The sequence below is a fragment of the Mus musculus genome, chromosome 5 (genome assembly GCF_000001635.26).
Source record: "Mus musculus strain C57BL/6J chromosome 5, GRCm38.p6 C57BL/6J".
Lineage (NCBI taxonomy): Eukaryota > Metazoa > Chordata > Mammalia > Rodentia > Muridae > Mus > Mus musculus.
This window is the reverse complement of record NC_000071.6, coordinates 102,355,270-102,377,088: the sequence shown is the minus strand read 5'-3', so window position 1 is coordinate 102,377,088 and position 21,819 is coordinate 102,355,270. Positions and strand designations below refer to the sequence as shown.

Below are 21,819 nucleotides of genomic sequence, written 5' to 3'. Positions count from 1 at the left end.
TGTGACATCAGGACAGTGCAGACAGTTGTTTCCATTACATATGACAGACAAGATTGAGGGAAAGATTCTTCGGGAGCCACAGCTTTGATGTGAGAAATTGGAACACAGCCATCTACTGACTAGCGCACAGTCAGGACCAATGCGTTAGCTATCCTAGAGCACAGCTCATTGTCAATCTTGCCACTATTGATGTCTGGACCATTAATGCTTTTCCTTGGGGATGCATCATGTATTCAAGGATGCCTGCTGGTATTGCAGGAAATATTTTAAAAATAAACCCACCAACTCTCCATGCTTCTGCTTCTATCAACCCACCAACTCTCTGGCCCCTCTGGGCCACATTCCCTCTCTAGTACCAGCATTGGCAGGCCACAACACTGAGTCCCACTGGTTCTGTCCCACACTGCAATAACCAAATACATCTGCCATCCTTGCCCTTTGATAACACAATACCCAGTAACCCGGTAAAAACAAGACTCGATGTTTATAGCTAGCCAATCAGATTTATATATCAATACATTCTGAAAACACAAGATACAAAACACAATACAATAATTTCAGAACCAGTTGATAATGATAAAAGCTGTCCACCTAGATTAGACAAATTATCCCAACATTCTAACCTTTGTGATATTGTAACAGCCTGTGGCTGGCCACAGCCATGCTGATTCAGTCTGCTGCCATCTTCCTTTGCCTCCTGCTACCCTGAGAAGCTCCCCCGTGTCTGTGCATCTCTTAGCTCCACCTCCCTTTTCCCTGTCCAATCACAGACCTCCCACTAGCCCGGGAAAATCCTGGGACATACCAGCGCTGCTGTCCTCTGTCCACTAGCCAGGACAACTCTTCACCCTTCTCATAACAACCTGAATTGTCTCCTCACACTGTCAAGAATCCGTTGTGGAGTGTATCCACCCTAGCTGAGTCTATGATCCTGGTGCAGTATTGGAAAAGTCAAATGGCTTCCCTGCTCTCAGTATCAAGAAAAGCCAATTGGTGAGTAGGCCTTTTACCATCTCCAGCATAAGGAAGGGATGCCCTTTAACATACAAAAATGTTAGAGCATCAATATTTTGTTTGCCTTTTTTTTCTTATGATGGGACCAAGATTTTCAGTACTTCTTCCTATAAGGTTGCTGGGACACAAATAATTCTTGTCCAAGGTGACTTTGTTACTGCAAGATACCGCCATCTTTCTTGCCTCTCATTTTCCTGAGCTGGTCTAGCAGGCTAAGGAACAAAACTCAGCACTGCCATGCATGGTTGCAGCAGAGGTCCTACCCTGCACAAAAGCATCCACTGGAGGCTGCAAATAAGCAGTGAAGACTAATTCATGCCCCAAATGTAAGGTCCAAGAACTGGCATATTGTCACATTGTTCAACACAGGAGAGAATTGCTTCTCAAATCCACCTAGACACCATTTGGTCTGGAAGTACTTTTGGATTATGTTCAAAGGAAGAGAGAGATATGAAGAGAGAGAAATAAAGAGGGACACCATCCATCTGGTGGTGTCCCTGACATAGCCAATTCACAGGCAAGCTGTGTCCTGTATAATCAGCGTGACTCAGTCACCAAGAGGCTTCAGTTCTTCAGAAAGGGAGGCGTGTGGGAGAAAGGAGAATTACAACTTGTCCAAGATCCAAAAGAAGATGTGAAGAACATGCACATGTTGGATAGAGATGCTATGCTACCTCTACAGACAGGAGGGACAGAAACCTTGACACTGCCAAGAACCAGGCAACTGGGGGTTCTTAGGGAATATTCTGTCTGCCTCCTCCTTCTTCCAAGACTAACTCCACACACAGAACAAGGACTGTTCCCCCTATGCCTACTCACTGCAGCTAGAGATAGGATTACGTATCAAACCATAGCTAAACACATTTTATTCTTAGAAGTCACTAACCATGGTAGATAAGAAGCCTCTGGGAGCCCCCAACCCCAAAGAAGGAAAAGTTAAAAAGGATACCATTCCCAGCCATTCTGGAGAACGTCAGAACACATCCTGCCTCTCTTTCCTCTGCTGTACCACTGAACACCTGATACCCATAAATCAATTTTTAAGCTTTTACATTCTTAAAAAGTGTAAGCTAAAACTAAGTAAATGGGTGTAAGCCGCCTTTCCCTCTTCCTTCCTTCCTTTCTTAACTCCCTCTTCCACTTCCTCCTCCTCCTCCTCCTCCTCCTCCTTCACCTCTTCTTTTTTTGGCACAAAATGGCTATGCATTCTTTCTAGGGGCTTCTAATTGTCAGTATTTACTATTATTTCAGAATTTGTGGAGTTGAGAATGGTAAGCCTTCATTATTAGGGTAAGGTAACCAATTCTTTGAAATACAGTCCTTAGAATAATCCTCCAAATTAGAACCATATTTAGACTGTGACAATTAAAAGTTCCCTTAAAACTGCCCTCCTGTTTTATCTCCATGCACCTTCTTCAAGGCTGCAGGGGAAAATGCAGATGTTTTATGCACAGCCGACCAAGCTAGCTTTTAAATCTCTTTTGTAGAGGGCTTTTTCATTATCCACAAGAAAACGGGAGCTTGCAGGACACATGTTTCCTATATTTTTAATGAGGCTTGGCCTTAGCAACCCCCTGACAAGGAAGCTGATTTCCTGAGCACCCCGCCGCTCACTAATTCCATCTGATTCTTCTGAGATAGAACCCCTAATGACCAGCGAAGCAAGGCTCACACGCACCTGCCCTACAGCTCACCGCTGCCCTCGCCATCTGCAGCAGGTGTCTGATGCACAGCGCAGAGGGGAGGGCATTCTCTTCATTTCGGGAAAATTCTTGACATCTTACAAATTTAAAAGGGAGATAGAAATCTACAGTCTTTTATTTCTGTTACCTTAGCCTATTCATGCCTCTGTAAAGGCCAGAGACTCACTAAGTTATTTAGTAGCCCAAATGAAAAGAAAAGGATGGGTATGAGGTTCAGTCAAAAGCTTTAGGGTATAAAATAATTCAGTCCCCTGAGCTTCTTAGTCTGAGAATATGTCTGTTCTCAGCTGAGACTCTCTATAGGTGCTTTTCTATTTACTCATGCAGACTTCAACAAATCATTTACTTATCCACTCATCTGTTTACGTCTGAAGACACAGATTGCTAATTGTCTTTGAAATCTATTGTCTGTGTAAAAGAGAATTGCAATTTTGTTGGGGGTGGGGGAAGAGGAAGGCTGGAAACTACAATTCCCAGCATCCCCTTGTTGTGAACTCTGATCATATGATTAGATTCTGACCAATGAGATTCAACCCTGTGCAGCTGGGTTGCTCACAGAAAGACACTTAAAGATGCCCCAGGCAGCTGTTGCCAGCTTCCTGTTTCTGCAAACTTCAATGAAAGTTTTGACTCGGGGACTTTGAAGAGCGGTGTGATGTAAAGTTGAAAAACCAGACAGGGAAAAAGAAAATATGTGTCTGAAAACCGTATAAATCATATCACTTCTACTAATTTTTCAGATGTGTTTATATGAAATTTAATCATCAACAAGATAACATCAGAGAAAGAGGCTAACTCTCCATTGTGGTTGCGCAGAAACTCCTCAGAGGTATCGAGGGCAAAAAACTCATGACCAAGACATTAGAAAGACAAAGGTCAACCAATGTGATGCCTGGCATAAGTGTCAGGATAGAAATGGACCATGCTGGAATTTGCTATGGAAGATATCAACACTCAAGAGTAATGTTAGGCGCTGTGCACACAAGTGAGATCATCCATGCAACTTTTGCACACATTTAAAACTACTTTAAAAACCTTTTTTTTAGAAAATTATACATTTTTAGTGACCCTTCGATTATAAGATACAAAGTAACAAATTAGCACTGTGTGCATTGCAGAACTGAGGTGGATCTCAGTTAAAGGGTGGGCAGGTGCTCGTCTGTTCAGTTTCCTCCTCGGTATATCCAGTGTGAGTGTGTGTGTATGTGTGTGTGCGCGCGCATTGTCTTTCTGCTTCTGGCTCTTCATTTCAGTAAGGTTTCCAATTCCTTTTGTTTTCCAATGCAGATGACATAATTTTCTTCCTTATATCTGAATAATCCTTCATTGTATAAAGAACACATTTTTATCATCCAGTCATTCTTAAAGAGGAAATTAGGCTACTCAACAGCTTAACTAACAAATATGGGTATTCAGGTAGCTTTGAAGTTTTTGTTTTTGCTTTTCTTCTTTAATTTTTGCTTGTTTATTTGGTTTGGAAATTTGATTCTGCCTAGCATTTAACTCAGAAATGGTAGGGTCAAATCATATGGCAGTTGAGTTTTCTGTTTTGAAGGGCGTCCATATGATCTCCACATTGGTTTTACTAATTCACATCAGTGCCTGTATCATGTAAGGTCCTTTACACCACAGCATCGTGTGTGCATCCTGCAGTGTGTGAAGTCCTTTATACCTCAGCATTATTGTCATTTTCTTCAGGGGCTTGAGGGTAGAAAGTTGGGGTTGTATTTTGTATTTATAACAGTAGATGTTCCTCAACATAAGTCTCAGTTGTATCTTCTTTGTGACAGTGGTCATGAGTGCTTAGTGGGTGTTCACTGTTTATTTGTATGTCTTCCTCTTAATCTGGACCAGGACAGGATAATTCCAGCTCCCTGACTCAATCTGCCTCAGCATCCATCTCCCTTCATTAGCTTCTAAGTGTTTTATGCAAACATTTATTTTCGCATATCAGGTCCAGCTCCCAAGTCTTACACACACAGTGTAACCAGCACTTGATTAGCCAGGACAAACCAGTGAAAAGGTGGCTTGTGCCTTCTAGCAGGTGAGGGATGCAGGGAAGGACAACCAAGGACCACTGCCTGCATCTTCCCAGCCCAGGCCTTCTGATTTATCATCCTTCCCAGGAGCTCTATCCCCGAGATCATCCTGTGTTCTTTCAAAGGCTTCACATCTAGGCTTCTTGTCCCGTGCTTAGCCCCAGTCAGATCTTGACTCTGGATTAATTAGTGAAGAATGAGTTGCTGACAAAGAATAATGAAAATATAAGAAATTTACCATAGGAAGAGTTTTGATAAAAGGCCCCAAATTCTATCCTTGAGGCCAAAAGTAAGCTTTGTGCTCAGTTTCAGCATTGGGAAGTTCTCTGGAAATAGTGTGTTGTGGGGCAAGAGGGACAGCTTGGTCATAGAAAGTGCTGTTGCTCTTCCAGAAGACTCAAGTTTGGTTCCCAGCACCCATGTCAGACAGCTCACAACTACATAGAACTTCAACTGGGTTCTGAAGTTACCCCTTCCCCCTCCCCAACACACGCAGCATACACTTACACAGGCAAATACTTCAAATACTGAGAAGGCTAGGCTGACTCCATGACAGGCTTCAAATTGGCAGTTCAGAAGACAAGGCCTGAATCTCTGTTTCCAAGAACTGGACAAGCCCAGGCCTCAGAAGCTGTCCTGCCACCTAACCTGAGGCAAGGACAATGGGTCATCAGCAGTTTCCAGACCTAATCAGCAACAGTTTCCAGCCCGACCATGCCACAGTAATGGAATATTCCTAGAGATGGAGCAAGATAAAGTTCACTTACCCCAGAATCCCTTAATGTGCTTTAAATCAGGCCTGCGAGCTCACTTGGTTGTCTCTTTATCTTGGTAATGGGAGACCCCAGCATGCTGAACTTCTGCAGAATAAAACACTCTGTGTGTTTACAAACTATTTGAGTCTGGGGTATCATTCTTCTACAAACCATAGATTCTTATAATATAAGTAAATAAAAATAAATTAAATTTAAAACATATGTTTCATGAATGTGTGAGGAAGGGAGAATATGCAAATACCATATGAACCACAAAACATTATGCAGGATTTCTTAGCTGAGTCATATTCCAATTTTATGTGCTCACTGTAGACACAAATAAGGCTGAAATTATCATACACAACATAAACTTACTACTCCTGCATGTAGAACTGTAGAAATGTACTACTCCGGCAATGTGTCTTGTAGGTCAGTCACTCTCCACTAGCTGCTGCTTCTAGAAACTTCTTCATCAAGTGCCCCTGACACTCAACGCCTGCCTTCTAACACAACAGACACCTGGATCTCTTCACTTGTTTCCACATTCTCAAATGGAAACAGGCAGAATCTATTCATCCTCATCTTCCATTAGTGACAGACAGTCTTGCGGGCCTATAGGCGTGCCAGAGGAGATGGGAAGTACTGTCCTGGCTGTGCACTTGTTAGACAAACGCACTATAAGGGAGACCGCAACTCTGTTTTATTTTCTCTAAGGTAAATTGGGAGTTTTGTTTGGTTTATACATTATCTCAGGTTAACTACACTGGCTTAAAGTGTTGTTAGGACATCTGACTTAACAAAGTGGGAGAGGGAGACCGGTGAGAAGGTAAGGCGGGGCTGAAGATAAGGCGGGGTAGCTGGGAGTCTGAAACTGCGCAAGGTGTAATGAGACATACTCATGAGAATCTCACAGGAAGCTGATTTGTTTGTCTACTAATGAAAAGATTATCTTTAAATCTTTTTAAAAATGAAAAAGGAAGAGCTATTTTATAGATTCAAAAAAATACTTAAATATGAATTACATTCTGGAGGCTGGAGTTACAGCTCAGAGGTTAGGAGAGCTTGCCACTCTTACAAAGGTCCCCAGTTCTGTTTATGTATCAGGGTGCTCATAACAGTCTGTAACTGAAGTTTCAAGGGGTCTGGCTCCTTCTCTGGCATATGGAGAAAGGCACATAAGTGCAGCATATACTCACACTGATACACATATACATGAATAGAAAACATTAAAAATCACATTCTGTCCAAATCAAACCAATTAAAAGGTACAGCACCTTTCTTAGTCAGGGTTTCTATTCCTGCACAAACATCATGACCAAGAAACAAGTTGGGGAGGAAAGGGTTTATTCAGCTTATACTTCCACATTGCTGTTGATCACCAAAGGAGGTCAGGGCAGGAACTCAAGCAGGGCAGGAACTTGGAGGCAGGAGCTGATGTAGAGGCCATGGAGGGATGTTTCTTACAGGCTTGCTTCTCCTGACTTGCTCAGCCTGCTTTCTTATAGAACCCAAGGCTATAGCCCAGGGATGGCGACACCCACAGTGGACTCTCCCCACTTGATAACTAATTGAGAAAATGCCTTACAACTGGATCTCATGGAGGCATTTCCTCAAGGGAGGCTCCTTTCCTCTGTGATAACTCCAGCTTGTGTCAAGCTGACACACAAAACCAGCCAGTACAGCATCGAAGAATTCCTTAGCCTTCTCTTATTTTGTGAGTGAAGTGATGTTTTTTGGTTTAAAACAGTTGCTGATCTGTGTGAATAAAAGTAACACTTTGGAGTCATTACATTACTAAGCTGCTGAAAGTGGTTGTTTGTTATGCTAATTGGGCATGAATGTTTATCATGGGATGAGAGGTCATTATCAGCCTGTAATTAAAACATTTTGGTATTCAGGTGGAAACTTCCAGAGACAGAGCCCTGAAGTAGAAAGATCAGTGACTACTTAAATTCTCCCAATAGAAAAGCATGGCTTGCTCAGTGAAAGGGAATATGAAATAAAACTTTGCTTGACCTTCTAAGTTCAGCTATGGCACTTAACCAAGGTCAGTCAATTGACTGCTCAGTCAATTAAAGACAAAGCCCAACGTTTATGTATTAGCAGACCACTATTCCAAACTCAAGGGGTGGGAGAATCCCTATGCATCGTGTTCTTGGAGCCAATGAAATCACAGAGAGAGATGTTTTCAGGTAAAACGAGAAGAAAGAAGGGTTGTTAACAGGGTTTCCCTCTCCCCACCACCACAGCTTTCAATACATTAATGACATTTGGAAAGAAAATCACTTTTATAAAGCTTAGTGACTTTTTAATAAAACTCAAAAATTTTAGGTATTGGATTTAGAAATTAGAAAATTAAATGTTTAATAGTTTAAGGAAATTTAAAGATAATAGTTTGCATCCATTGTCAGGTAAAAACCAATTTTTTTTTCAAAGAAAATTTAAGTACCCTTTAATAATTGGATGGTCACTTCGGGGAAACCCCCCCCCCCATCTCGTCATCAAAATTGTGAGCAGACACAGGTAATGAACTGTATGCCTATTGATGAATTCCTTTCTTATAGGACTGGAAGTTTGTTTCTTTGATTTTCCTGTCTTTCCCTTACAAACTTATGTTCCTCCCTAAATCTTGGAGTAGTGTCTCCACCAAATGTAGTTCCCATTAGTAGAGCATACACGGATTCTAAGCATAGGGGAAAAAATACACAAACAAAAACCAAGCAAAAAAATAGACCCTGTCACCATTTGCTTATTGTAGCTTAGAAATAAAGCAATGAGCTTTCACAGTCAACAGCAGATTCAGTGTTTGTATTCTGTAGTCAGACTTGACTCCCACACATACTGTCTGTTTGGATAACAGTTTAATGCCTTTATAACTCAATTTCCACATCTGTAAAATGTGGCTAATAGCAACAACAGTAGCTGTCTCACAGGGTCTTCAAAATGTGTAGGTAAAGTAAAATATACATGAACTCAACATACAGATAGCATGTTGTAAGTGATGACTACTGTTTTGTCCTTGCGTTTACTGCGATCTAGGAGCTGTGCTTACCTCAGAAACCTCTAATACCTAAGAGTATCACCTAATATTTGTCATTACACAGATAGAAAATGCCAAGCTGATAGCTCCTTAAGCATTATTCAGAAGCTTCCTGCTTATGATGTCATTGGGCCTATGTATGTTATGTGGCTCTGATCCTGGGGAGATGAGAATAGATGTCTACACATCCTCACATCCTATCCTGGGGAGATGTCTACACATCCCAGAGAGAGAATTGATGGCAGAACCAAGTAAGGATACCACTAAAGTCCAACGTGGCAGACAGGAATATAAGTGAAGGGTTACTTAAAGAAGCAGGAATGACTCAAAGATAGCTGCATTCCCGAACACCACCTGAGCATGGGTGATGGTGCACAAAAGAGCTCAGTTGGTCTAAGTATATTCCAAGCAGCATAGCTGGGCTGTTTCTTCCAGGCTGCGTGGTTACTCTGAGCCTCTTCTAGGCATCTCAGTTTGTCTAAAAGAATGTCTCTCAGCAGTATTTACTCCTTATCTGTAGCTAGGGAATCTGTTCAGCTTCAGGAACTTCCTGGAATCCTCGAGTTGTCTGCTTCCTGTGCTTAATTAGCTTCCCAGCAGGATGGAGTGTTTCACCTCCTTTCAAACATCCAGTGTCTTAATGAGCCTCCCTCTGAGAAGCTGTGTATCTCAGAGGCAACTGCTACACAGTGCTTGGTATCATTGTCTAAGTCATTTCACAAGAGAAGCTTAATTGAAAAAACAAATTGACAAACAACAAACCAAAAGCATTTTGTGCAACTTGGAAAGGCCTTGGTGATTGTTCCTAGTATTTAAGATATATATAGATATAGATATAGAGATAGAGATAGAGATAGAGATATATAGATATAGATATAGATATATAGATATATATAGATATATATAGATATATATAGATATATAGATATATATAGAGATATAGATATATATATATAGATATATAGAGAGATATATAGAGATAAATAGAGATATATAGAGATATATAGAGATATATAGAGATATATATAGATATATAGAGATATATATAGATATATATAGATATATATAGATATATATAGATATATATAGATATATATAGATATCAAGCCAAGACTTTTCACTATTCTTTTTCATGAAATTTATAACATTGTCTTATCTACATGTCACTATCTTTTCCAGCTCAAAATGGCTTATGTGCTTTGCAATATCTAAGACATTAGCTACTGAATATTATCTTGCTTTTTTTGTACTGAGGACTAGCAAGGCCTCCTGCTTTAAAACCCGCCTGGCTATCACTGGGCCACTACATGTGAGAGAAAATGTAGCTGGTCTGTTGCTGCTGCTGTTGCTGCTTCTGTTGTTCTGTTTGTTTTCTTTGTCTTTTCATTTATTTGTCCTAACATATTATAGAGTAATAACTTCTTGACCTTGGGATTTTTGTGAGCTTTTGCCTCATAAATTTAACAGGTTTTTTTGTTTGTTTGTTTTTGTTTTTTACATCTAATGTAGGATAAAGTATCTAAAGGCCGTGCTGCTGATGGCACTGGATCTTTAAAGGCACCCTGGCAGGGACTAATGCTGAACTTAGAACCGTACTGAGTGCGCAGTAAACTTAAACTGCTAGGACTTACACCTTACATAATAATCAAAAGCAGGTATGCAGAACTGCATCTTACCCTAGAGAACAAAAGGTTTTGAATGAGCCTTTCTGAGTAATAATGTCAGAAAATGGCTAGAGTTAATCCACTGACAAACTGTAATTGGGCCGTGGTTTTTGTTAGCATCAGAAGCTGTTTACAACTAGCCTCTGAATCCAGCAATGACATCATCCCTAGGCAACAAGGCCTCTCCTGCATCTGTTGCCATGGCAACTGTGCACACTCCCTGCTCATGCCTTACCTGCAACACCTGTATTCACCATCACCTGGGTTACCTACTTCACAGCCTGGATAAAAGACTGAGACCCCACCCATCTCTCGTTTTTTTCTTCCTTGCTTCTTCCCCTCTTTAAATAAAGGACATCTCTCTCATGGGAACTGTGCTGGCTCTCTGCGTGATCTGACCAGGAGCAAGGCATTTTCAACCAACAGCTCTTGTAGCACTGTGTGTTCCTCCCAGGTCCCCCTCTTCACTCTTCTATTCCCAGAAGCCTCAGACACAAACTGAAAACAACTGCTAATGCAACACTAGCAAAACTTCAGGCAGAGGCAATTATTCTGAGACGTTTGGAAGTCAATGCACGAAAGTGTTGCAGTCATGGGCTCCATCATCCCAGCTAACTACAATCACTGGTAGTCAACAGCACTACTTCCAAGTTTGGCCCAGCAGCCTAGGATACATGTCATGATAAAATAAACGTAAACAGAAGCACAGACATGGCTCCATGTGCAATGGAAGGCAAGTGTGGACTGAGGGAGAAGGAGAAAATGCCAGTATCCATCTTCCACCCAGCTAGATTCTCAATGTTCTAGAATGTCCCAAATAGAAAGAACCCAGGGCCAGAGCCAAAGAAAACCCATTAAAACTGCCTTTTTTATAAGTATCCCACTGCACTTAAATTCCTTATTCTTCAAAAAGGAGAAAAAGGAAAAGCAAGAATGAAAAGAGTTTGTGTGTGTGTGTACACATACATACACATATATGCACACACATGTATGTGCATTGTGTGCATATGTGCATGTGTGTATATGTATTGTATATTATGTGTATAATGTGTTGAATGTGTACAGGTGTATGTGGGGGGTTGTGTGTGTGCATGTGTGTGCACTGGTCTCTCACCTACTTTGTTGGTTCTGTCATAAACAGACTGTTACATGTGCTGTCAGGTTCCCATGTTCCAAAATCATTCTTCAAAACTCTTAGGAAATTCACTTGACCACGTATGAGCAAGCATGCAGGTATTCAGAATCCAAGAGAGTTTTCATTTCCAGCAGAAAAGCTGATTATGAAGAGCTATGCCATCACATTAATTACACTCTGAGCTCAACAAATTTATTAATTTCACATGTCCACCACTCCTCAGTGGCCTGAGGGTGAGAAAAAATGAATCCACAGAAGGGCTGAATTCAGTTTCTCTGACATGACTGTGTTATAAGGGCTTCCTGGATGAATCACTCTCTGTCTATTCCTTATGCACTGCTTTTTAAACAGGAGGCAGCCAGCACAACACAGTACCCATATTCAGAGAGGATAACAAGATACAAAAACTCTAGAATATGCCTTCCTTTTAACTGCTGTACTCATGAGAGAAAGTGTATTTTGTATATTGGGATTTAAGGCCAAGCTTATAGAAGGGTAAGTATAACATTTATGTAAGACAGTGGCATTTGAATTAAGTTCTCTTGGTTTTGTGATCACTTATAGGAGCATTTATTTTAAACAACTATCTCTGAATTTTAACATAATAGTATTTAGAAGGATATGACACAGAGCAACAATTGAAAGGCAAGACTGTGAGTAAGAAAATCATCTATCTATGCACGCACCTTTGTGGGCTGGGGGGATTGTCCAGGTGATTATGGTGTAAGTCAATTCAAATCTCTGGAGCTCATATTAATGTTGAGCATGAGGACATGTCTGTAATAACCGTGCCTCTGTGGGGAAATGGGAGGTGGAAACAGGGTCCATGGAAACTGGTGGTTGACTTGGAGAACACAGCAGAGGTAAGAGAACTCAAAAGGTAAGAGCTGCAGGCCAGGCTATGCTCTGACCTCCACACAGACAGCATGTCTTTAAAGGAAGTTCATCGGTCAGTGGAGATGAAAGGTAATCATGTACAGAAAGGAATAGGGTTAGGGTACAGTATTGAGCTATGCGACTGGCTGGGAACTCATTGTCTTCTAAGCTGTTTAATGTATCTCTCAAAATGGCTGTGCTTGGAGACACTGTTGTCCACATGTGCCCAGGTGAATACCTGGTTTCATAGGACCAGTGTTACTTATTGAAACTCTCATAGTTAAGTAGCAGACTGAAGTTTTGGTCCTGAGCATTTACATATATTACAATGCATACTTGACTTGGTCTAATGTACATGGGAATTTGAAACCCAGTCAGGAGATCGGGTGGTTTTTCCTGTATTCTCTCCACCTTCCCAAAATGCATTGGTGCACTGCAGAACATCTGTGACACACACTTTCTTGTTCCTCTGGGTTTCCTCTTTCTCTTCCTTTTGGGAAGTCTCAAAGCCTTCACTTACTGTACACTCCCATAACCCCCTCCCTCCCATCATGGGCTTGCTGGCTTACTAGTCAGCTTTTATACAAAACACATCTTCTTAGCCAAGCTAAGCATTTGAGAGCAGAAAAACAATTCAATGGGACACTCGTTTTACAGGGATGACAAAATGCTTCTTTTCCTTAAATTGATTGTACTTAAAATACCATGCTGAAAAACTTGTAAAATACTTCTTTTCTCAATAAAATATAATATTCTGAATATGTATTGAGAACACCTATCTGGGGTGTTTGCAGAAGGTGGTGGTAGCTTAGGGGTAGAGTTGCAACAGAAAATGATAGCATTCACTCTATGCACCATGCTTACAAGACAGCAGGGCTTGGCATGCATTAATGTCTTTAGTCATATTAGTTCAAATGAGTATGATTTATGTAAACTTTCTATTTACATTAAAAATGATGCATTTGATTTGCTTGTCTTCATTCAGATGAAGCATACATAGGAAGTGGAACTGCTTAATTTTGCCCTAACTCCTCTCCTCAAATAATTGACGGGTTCACAAAAGAACAAAGTGTACAGTAAGTAGATGGGGGATAGGAGTGAGCAGATGGGAGGTGGGGGGGGGAGTAGGAGAGGGGCATACACCTTAAGAGAAGAATCACAGATGCTCGATGAATGCATTTGTAAAGATTCAATGTCTTCAGCTATAAAGTAAATACCATTCAGACATACACTAGAATTCTGTCTCCCCACAGGCAGAGTAGCTCACATTATGAAAGCCAACAACAGTAAGTACAACTAGAAGCTGAAGGGGGGGGGAACACATGTGTGTTGGTGGCGGGAATGCAGACTGGTTCAGCTACTGCTGGAATCAGTATGACTACTCCTCAAAATGTCAAACAGAACTGCCATGTGATTCTGCTATAAAACTATTGGGTTTATTCAGAAAAGACAAAGGTCAAAATACAATAGAGATACTTATGAACCAATGCTTATTACAGCCCTAGTCACAATGCCAAATGCCTATCAATGGGGAATGGATAAATGAAATATGTACACAATAGAGAATTACTTGGCTATAGTAAAGAAATACATGTTGACATTTGTAGGAAACTGGATAGAGTCATGACCATCATGGTAAGTGAAATAAGCCAGACTCAGAAAGACGCATGTTTTATGATGCCTGTCACATGTGGAATCGAGCAACAGAATAGATGTGAAAGTAGAGCAATGACTTAAGAAGGCCAAGGGAACCATGGGAGAGGAGAGTGTAGTAGTTACCTTCTGCTGCTGTGGTAAAACACCAGGGAAACGTATAGGTTTATTTAGATGTGTGGTTCCAGAGGGACAAGAGTTAATGGGGGGAGGGAGGAGCAGCATGGCTGGAAATGGCAGGTAAGTAGGCAGCAGCAGGAGGCTGAGAGATCATCTCAACCCTGAGCATGAATCGAAGACAGGAAACTGGAGTGAAGTGGGGATCTTGACTCCCAAAGCACCCCTCCAGTGATGTACCACCTCCAGCAAGGCTGCACTACCTAGACCTCCCCAACAGCACCAGCTCCAAGAACCAAGTGTTCCAATGCCTGAGACTATGGGTCACATTTGTCATTCAAACCACTCCAGAGGGTAATAGAGACATTGTCTTAGTCACTGTTTTATTGCTGTGATTAGACACCATAACCACTGCGATTCTTATAAAAGAACACATTTAACTGGGGGCTGGCTTACAGTTTCAGAGGTTAGTCCATTATCATCACGGTGGGAAGCATGGCAGCATTCAGGAGAACATGAGGCTGGAGAAGGAGCTGAGAGCTACATCCTGATTGGTAGAGAGAAGAGAGACTCTGGGTGGCATGGGCTTTTGATACCTCAAAACTCACACACCTCTTAATCTTTCTAACCCTTTCAAATAGTGCCACTGCCTGGTGACTAAGCCTTCAAATATGAAACTATGGGAGCCATTCTTATTCAGACCAACACTGATTTGACTATGATCAAAGTATAGTTTAGCTAAGTACAAAAATGTCCCAAAAATTTATATATCATTTTTGCATAAATAACATGCTACCTAAAATGTTTAAAAATAATAATTTATGTTTGACACCCCCCCCATGAATGAAGAACAAAAATGTATCTAGTCCAGATTAAAGGTGCCTCTTCTATGAATAGGGCCCCATTTCACCGAATAGAAACACTCACTATCCATAATATTCTCTAACCCTTAAGTCTCCTCTATGAAGTCAGTACTAGTAGAAAAGGATAAAGCAAGCGTGTGTCGTAGTTGCCTTGCAGGGCATTGCTATCCTTCTGTCACTGATGGGAAGGACTTCATGCCAACCTTTCAATATGTGTTACTGTTTTGCAAGTATAACATAAGCAAGTAGCTTTTGTATACAACCTCGTATACAACATATGTAAGTAGCTTTTGTTGAGCTGCTCACTGTGGCTCCCTACTGCTGACATTGACTCCTTCACTATAGCTGACAGCTAATAATTCACAATGCAGATTTCTGACTCAGAAGCCCTCAAGTGAACCATCGAGCTACCTCCTCTATTGCCACCTCTATCTACTTGCATCTCCTGCTGAGCCTGTACCTCCCCTGTACCTGGCCCTCACTGAGCTGTCCTTCTAGCATGTGCTGTCTGCCATGCCTCCAGACCCTCAGCTCTGCAACGCAAACTTGATGGTCCCCATTGGATCCACAGCAGTCTCTTTTTAAAGAGCCATTGAAATACTAAGTCAAGAGCCCCAACTTTAGTTAGCCCCCAAATCCATGGACCTTTTCCCTAAACAATGTCCCCATAAGAAACTGGAATACATTCACTATCTTCTCACTACAGCCTTCATCATGTGGGTCCCTGTCATTGCCATGGCAGGCAGGAAGAAGCATTCTTCTATTTCATTGTCACTTCCCCTTCAATTAGAGAGAGCCTATACTGGAGGAATGGGTTTGCAGAACACTGTGAGTAGAGTTCTTCAAGCTGTGCTTTAGTGGGCTAATGGAAGGAGGAAAGGAACTGACATTCCTGGCCCGAGACAACAATAATGTCGTTAAGAGATAATATGGGCACAGTTTGATTTTCCTGTCAGAAGCTGAATATTAAGTAAGTCTTTCTCATTAATGCTACACTGCCAGTTTCCAGTGCAGTCCCATGTAATGTCTATTCTTGGAAAGTAGGATAGAAGAAGCCTTATATTTTAAAAGGCAAAAGAGAAAAGCACCTTAATTATTCTCAAACTATACTCTAACTGTACCTTGACATAGAGGATATTACAGACTGACTGTGGTTGGTATACTCTATGGACCAGAGGCAGGACTCTGCTGTCTGACACCATGAGTAACTACTTTACTTTAGTGGCTCTGTTTATAGCCTAAACCAACTCTCAGAAAAAAAAAAAAAGAAAGAAAGAAACCAACAAATTATCACCACATAGTAGCATGACTAACACTAACATATTGATAATTGGAATATTGTGGAAAAAATGAAACTAGAAAATTATACATTGCTGGAAGTATAAAGTCATACAACTTGTTAAAAAACAATTTGCAGTTTCCTATAAAAACTAAGCAACTGCTTGCCAGATGATGTAGCAATTCCATCCCTAGATCTTTGCTGGAGACAAATGAAACCATGTGCACACTGCCAGATGCTCTACGTGTACACATTTTACACATGCAGAGAGCCTGAAATAATCAGTAGATCCTCGCTTCAGCAAAGAGTGAAATAAATGGGCTATCCATAATGTGATACACTGCCCAACACAAAGTAGAACATGGCTGACTCAAACACACTGTGCTGAGTGAAAAGGGTATACAGAAAACTACCCAGTACACCTACTGCAACTATAACAAGGTCTTTGTTCAGTCTTCACTAAGGTACCCTTAATAGTCTATAACTGAGAATTTTTTGGTTAGGGTTGTACTGCTGTGAACAGACATCATGACCAAGGCAACTCTCATAAGGACAACATTTAATTGGGGCTGGTTTACAGGTTCAAAGGTTCAGTCTAATATCATCAAGGCAGGAGCATGGCAGCGTCCAGGCAGACATGGTACAGGAGGAGCTTGAGAATTCTACATCTTCATCTGAAGGCTGCTAGCAGAATACTGGCTTCCAGGCAGTTAGGACTATGGTATTAAAGCCCACACCCACAGTGACACCTATTCCAATAAGGCCACATCTACTCAAACAGGGCCACATCTTCTATTAGTCCCAAACTCTGGGCCAAGCATATACAAACCATCACAGAGATGTTTGTGTACTCTTGCTATTCCAGAGGGTAGTTCCTTTAGACTTGCACTGTGTATCTCTAGGTTATCCTGCTCATAGGGTCTCACTTTCATCTCCTCTATCATGTTTGCCACCTTCTGCATTGAGGGGAAAGTCCTTTAAAATACCAACATAGGCATAGACAGATGAGAAGATAAAACAAAACCAGGATGCAGTCATGTGCCCCATTGACAAGAGGATACGGGCTCATAAAGGGGTGTGCTAATCCGTGATGAATACAGTCTAAGGGAAGGGACGGAGGGAGGAGACAAGAAAGTCAAACTCCAAACTTATAACACCATGTTGCAGGGATGCTCACTGAACACGGATTGCTAGAACCGAGCACGGTGTCAAGTATGCTGCACAGTTGTCATTAGGAAGACATGGCTCATTCTTCTTCTTTCTTTATTAGATATTTTCTTTATTTACATTTCAAATGTTATCCCTTTTCCCAGTTTCCCACCCCCTCAATCCTCCTATTCCATCCCCCCTCTCCCTGCTTCTATGAGGGTGTCCCCCCACCCACATGACTCATTACTCTTGAGTCATGGTCATAGGAGATCTGAAAAGCTTTCTTTCTCTAGAACAGTGGTTCTCAACTTTCCTAATGCTTTACCCTTTAACAGTTTTCATGTTGTGGTGACCCTCAACCATAAAACTAGTTTCATTGTTGCTTCATAACTGTAATTTTGCTACTATTATGCAGAGTAATGTAAATATCTGTGTTTTCTGATGGTCTTGGTGATCCCTGTTAAAGAGTCATTCAACCTCCCAAAAGGGTTGCAACCAAGAGAATGAGAACTACTTCTCTAGAGGGACTAAAAGTGTACTTGCTTTAGAGCTTAGGAAATGATAATTATCCTTAAATTTAATTAAAATAATTTTTTGAGTCAAATATTAGCAAAATTATTTTCATTACTCTTAAGGTAGTGAGGGGGAAAGTTATACTTGAAAATTTGTAAAAGTTAGTTCAAGTAATCATTTTAAAATAGAGCTGGCAAAGTCACTCTCTCACAAACTTTGGCTACGGAAATAGAAAGGAGATAGTATACAGACATGGCAGCTTTATGTGGTGGAGAAACATAGTATGAATACTGGCAATTATTCTTCTATGTCTAGAGTTGTCCTAAATCCTACATCCTCATTTGCAACGACACTTCTTGGCCTTCCCACTGCCTACACTGTACATTCACCCTCTTAGTGGAACAAAACACAGCTGTGTAGCCTCTACCCTTCTTTTGATACCAGCCACATTCCTATCGCCTTGTCGAAACCTAAGTCACGCTGTACCTACTCTCTGCTTTTTCCTTTGTATGGACATCAAATCAGTCATCCTATACAGTCCAGCTCAACCCTGTCTCCTATCAGTTAAGTAGATCTGGCTATTTTTCTTCCCTATATCTAGCATGGCAAGATTACACCATCTCAAGACTTATAACTCTATGTGCCGATGTCTCTAAAGTACACTAGCTTTTTTGTTTTATTTTGTTATTTTGTTGTTGTTGTTTCAGGACCAGAACAACATTCTATTAATTCTAGTTTTGTATTCTGATTTTTTATGCTTCTACCTCTTGTCTGATATTTGGAGTAACAGAATGTAATACACTGAATTTTACTGCCCACCCGCCCCCCAGCTCACTTCTATTGGTAACATTCTTTTTCTCTCTTGTTTTTCCTTTCTGACTTCATTTATTGTTTTGCAATGTGTGGTAGAAGGTTGATTTAATAGGCCTTATATTTGAGGGGATTCTTCAGATCTTTGAAAAGAGAAACAAGACTTCTCCTTTGCAAAGTAGTAACAGAAAAGTTGACATCATCGCTGCAAATGGAAATGTCCTTTAAACCCACGTGGCTTTGTTCTTTCCAAATATAAAGGGCAGTGCTGTGTGCTGGTGTCTGCAGCTTTCTGACAGCATCCCTTGTACTTCAGACTTATAGCTCCCACTTGCCTTCATCCTACCCATATCTTATTGAAATGTTATATTTATATTTTATTGTTGATCAAAATAATTATAAAATATGCAAACCCTCCCCATGGAAGTCAATACTTTAGGAATCCCAGACAAGATTTAATGTTGAATCAATGATAACCCAATCTCTGAGGTTCCTGCTCTCCAGCCCACTCAAATTATTAAGTCAATTCAGTTATTTCATTTAATCACACGATCACTTCAAATAATCACTTGGCTATTGATATTCCTCCAACGGTAGACACTGAACTATTTTACTTTCCAATACAATGACCATTTCATGACTCTGGACCAAATGGATTGCTTCCACATTGGCCTCTGCTTTTTCTTAGAAGTTCTATGATGTAGAACTTTATCACAGGCAATATAACTTAGAGATAAATTGCATTATAATATCATTTATGATTTTTTAAAATACAAAATAGGGTGGAGAGGCATTTCTGCTCACATGAAAGACCCAGATAATTATAGACAAGGCCTTTCTAAATAGGAAAAAAATGCCATGGTTCTGACCATTGAGTTGATTTAACAAGTGATCATGGAAAACTAATTATAATCAATATCCCACAATTTACAAATATTGCTTCATGCATTTTTCATATTAGATCAGGATGACATGGGGACTGTTACTGGCCTTCATTCTTGATATCCTTCTTTTATCATCAAGGACCTGATAGCCAAGGTATCATTCATTATTGATGCCACAAGGCTGCTATAACCTTACACAGTCTTTCAGTTACTTTATATATTTAGCCTGAGCCATTATATATTTTTTTAACTTAAAAGTAGTACAGATGGTTACTATGGTAATTACAAGCACATAAAACTGAACTAAGTGCAAGTGATTCTCAACATTTCATTTGTAAGAACGCAAATTTGCCTTTTTCATTAATCCTTTAATCATTTTTAAATTTGCAGCTCCTTGAGCTATCATTGACCTCAACGCCTGATTTAGTGACAGTCTGCCTTTTCCATGGCACCATATAAGTTACTGTCAAAGACACCCCATGCCTCACATGTGTTATTTCCCCTTCAAAGAGGTCAAACTTCTTTCAAATGCCACCTATCCTAAAAGTCAGGATTAGCCACAGCCATGTGAAGTACCGATATGTCTGGAAAGTTCTAGTGACAGAAAGAGAATAGTAATGGCTGAGAGGAGGGTTCAGCCCCACCGTGTGGGCAGTCTTCACAGAACGAAACAGTTGTTTGTGTCTGGGCCTCTAACACCTGGATTTTCCACATCTGCGGGAGGACACATGATGCAAGCACAATTCTGTCTCATCTATAAAATGGAAAAATCCACAGTTTCTAAACATGAGTGACTCAAGTTAGACAACGGTGGTAGCAAGCTGTTGTGAGTCTTCAGGCAAACCAGCAGATCCCACAGGACTGGAGTTTAATAGTCTGACGTAGACACACAGGCATAACAATGAAGAAATGTTTCATGTGTTGCAAAGGAGAAGGAAAGGCTACTAGGGATGTAAGCACAAGCTGGGCAGGATAGTGGGAGAGAAAGGTGATGGAAGAGGGAACCAGGAGCTAGGGATGGGTGAAGGAGACCCAGGCCTTCATAAGCTGATTTAAAAACATGATTTTAAAGAGTGTGAACAGAGGTACCCTGTGTTTGACCAAAACAGGAATAATACAGCTCGCAGGCTAAGGTTTCTGTTTGCATGGAAGACAGCGAAGAATGAGTCCCTGTTTGTCCTGTGCAGGATAAGGCTTCTGTTTGTAGTCAAAGAAAAAGTTCCTGTTCGTCCTGCATAAACTCCTTGCAAGTTAAGATTCCTGTTTGTAATTAAGTTCCTGTTTCTTACATCTGCTGCAAACTGCAAAACGTGTTCTTCAATCTCCACTGAGCTTGTGAGCCCATTCGTAGGATGTCTGTCCTTACCCTGTTCCTTCCCTTTCACTGCATCTTTCCTTTCCAACAATGTAGAAGGGTCCACTCTCTTGTCCCTGGTAGCACTTATCTCTCTGAGACTAAGGACCTCAGGAGGGCTGCTCTCTAAAATCCTGAATTAGGGAAAGGCTAAGACTGGCCAGGCCCAGTGCACTCCAATATAAAGCTTGCATCAGTTGAATAGTGGTGGATTTAGTCTTTCTCCTGGCAATTCTCAGGTTTAACCCCTGCATCAGTGGACAATGTTGATCTCAGCAGCCATGAGTTGTTAAATGATATTCCCAGCGCCAGCTGTTGGAGCCTTCATTATGCATTGCTGGATAGTCCCCAGAGGCCCCCACATCAGTACTGGCTATCGCCATTGCTCTTTGCCCTGGCTGGCAATATGGTTTGGCCATGGCAACTATATGGTAAGAATCTATTTCTGAAGATGCCATTTCTTAAAGATGCTATTTCTTGGTGGCACCCCCTGCTTGTTGGCCCACACTGTGTCACAAAGCAAGAACAAGCACAAAAGGAAAAGACTGGAGAATGGGATGGAGACCCAGTGTGGGGTGCAGTTGTTAAGGGGGGAGAGGGTATACAGATGGTAATACACAGGACAAGCAGTGTGTGAGCATGGTATGAGAAGAGTGAGTTTAAGGAAATATAAGGCAATAGTACTACACAGGCTGGGCAATGATGCGCTTCGCAAACAGATGAAGGTCTGTTATCTAGATGAGAATTAGACCTATTTTATGTAGCTCCAAGGAGCATGACCAGGGTCAGCAAGCAGGAATTAAAAGGAAACAAATGTTACCTACATAAAGGGAATGAAATTGAATATAATACTCTGGCCTATAATTTTTCTCCAAGAACTTAACTATTACCTCCATTAAACGTTTTCTTCTTTATATACAGCTATTAACCTGTTTCATTTCTTATTGCTTGAATTTCCCAGAAACTAATTT

At 40.9% G+C, this 21,819-nt stretch overlaps 1 protein-coding gene across 1 annotated transcript in view, besides 1 other annotated feature; it reads right to left on the bottom strand.

Moving 5' to 3' along the window:
- Arhgap24 (Rho GTPase activating protein 24) overlaps positions 1 to 21,819 on the bottom strand; it is a 697,838-nt gene that overhangs the window by 527,947 nt on the left and 148,072 nt on the right. The gene's annotated exons all lie outside the window — the stretch shown is intronic.
- Positions 1,326 to 3,834: an enhancer, noted in NCBI's record as "VISTA enhancer mm680". NCBI's record gives its function as "enhancer in: limb[9/16]" and the evidence as "EXISTENCE:transgenic organism evidence [ECO:0001131][PMID:17130149]".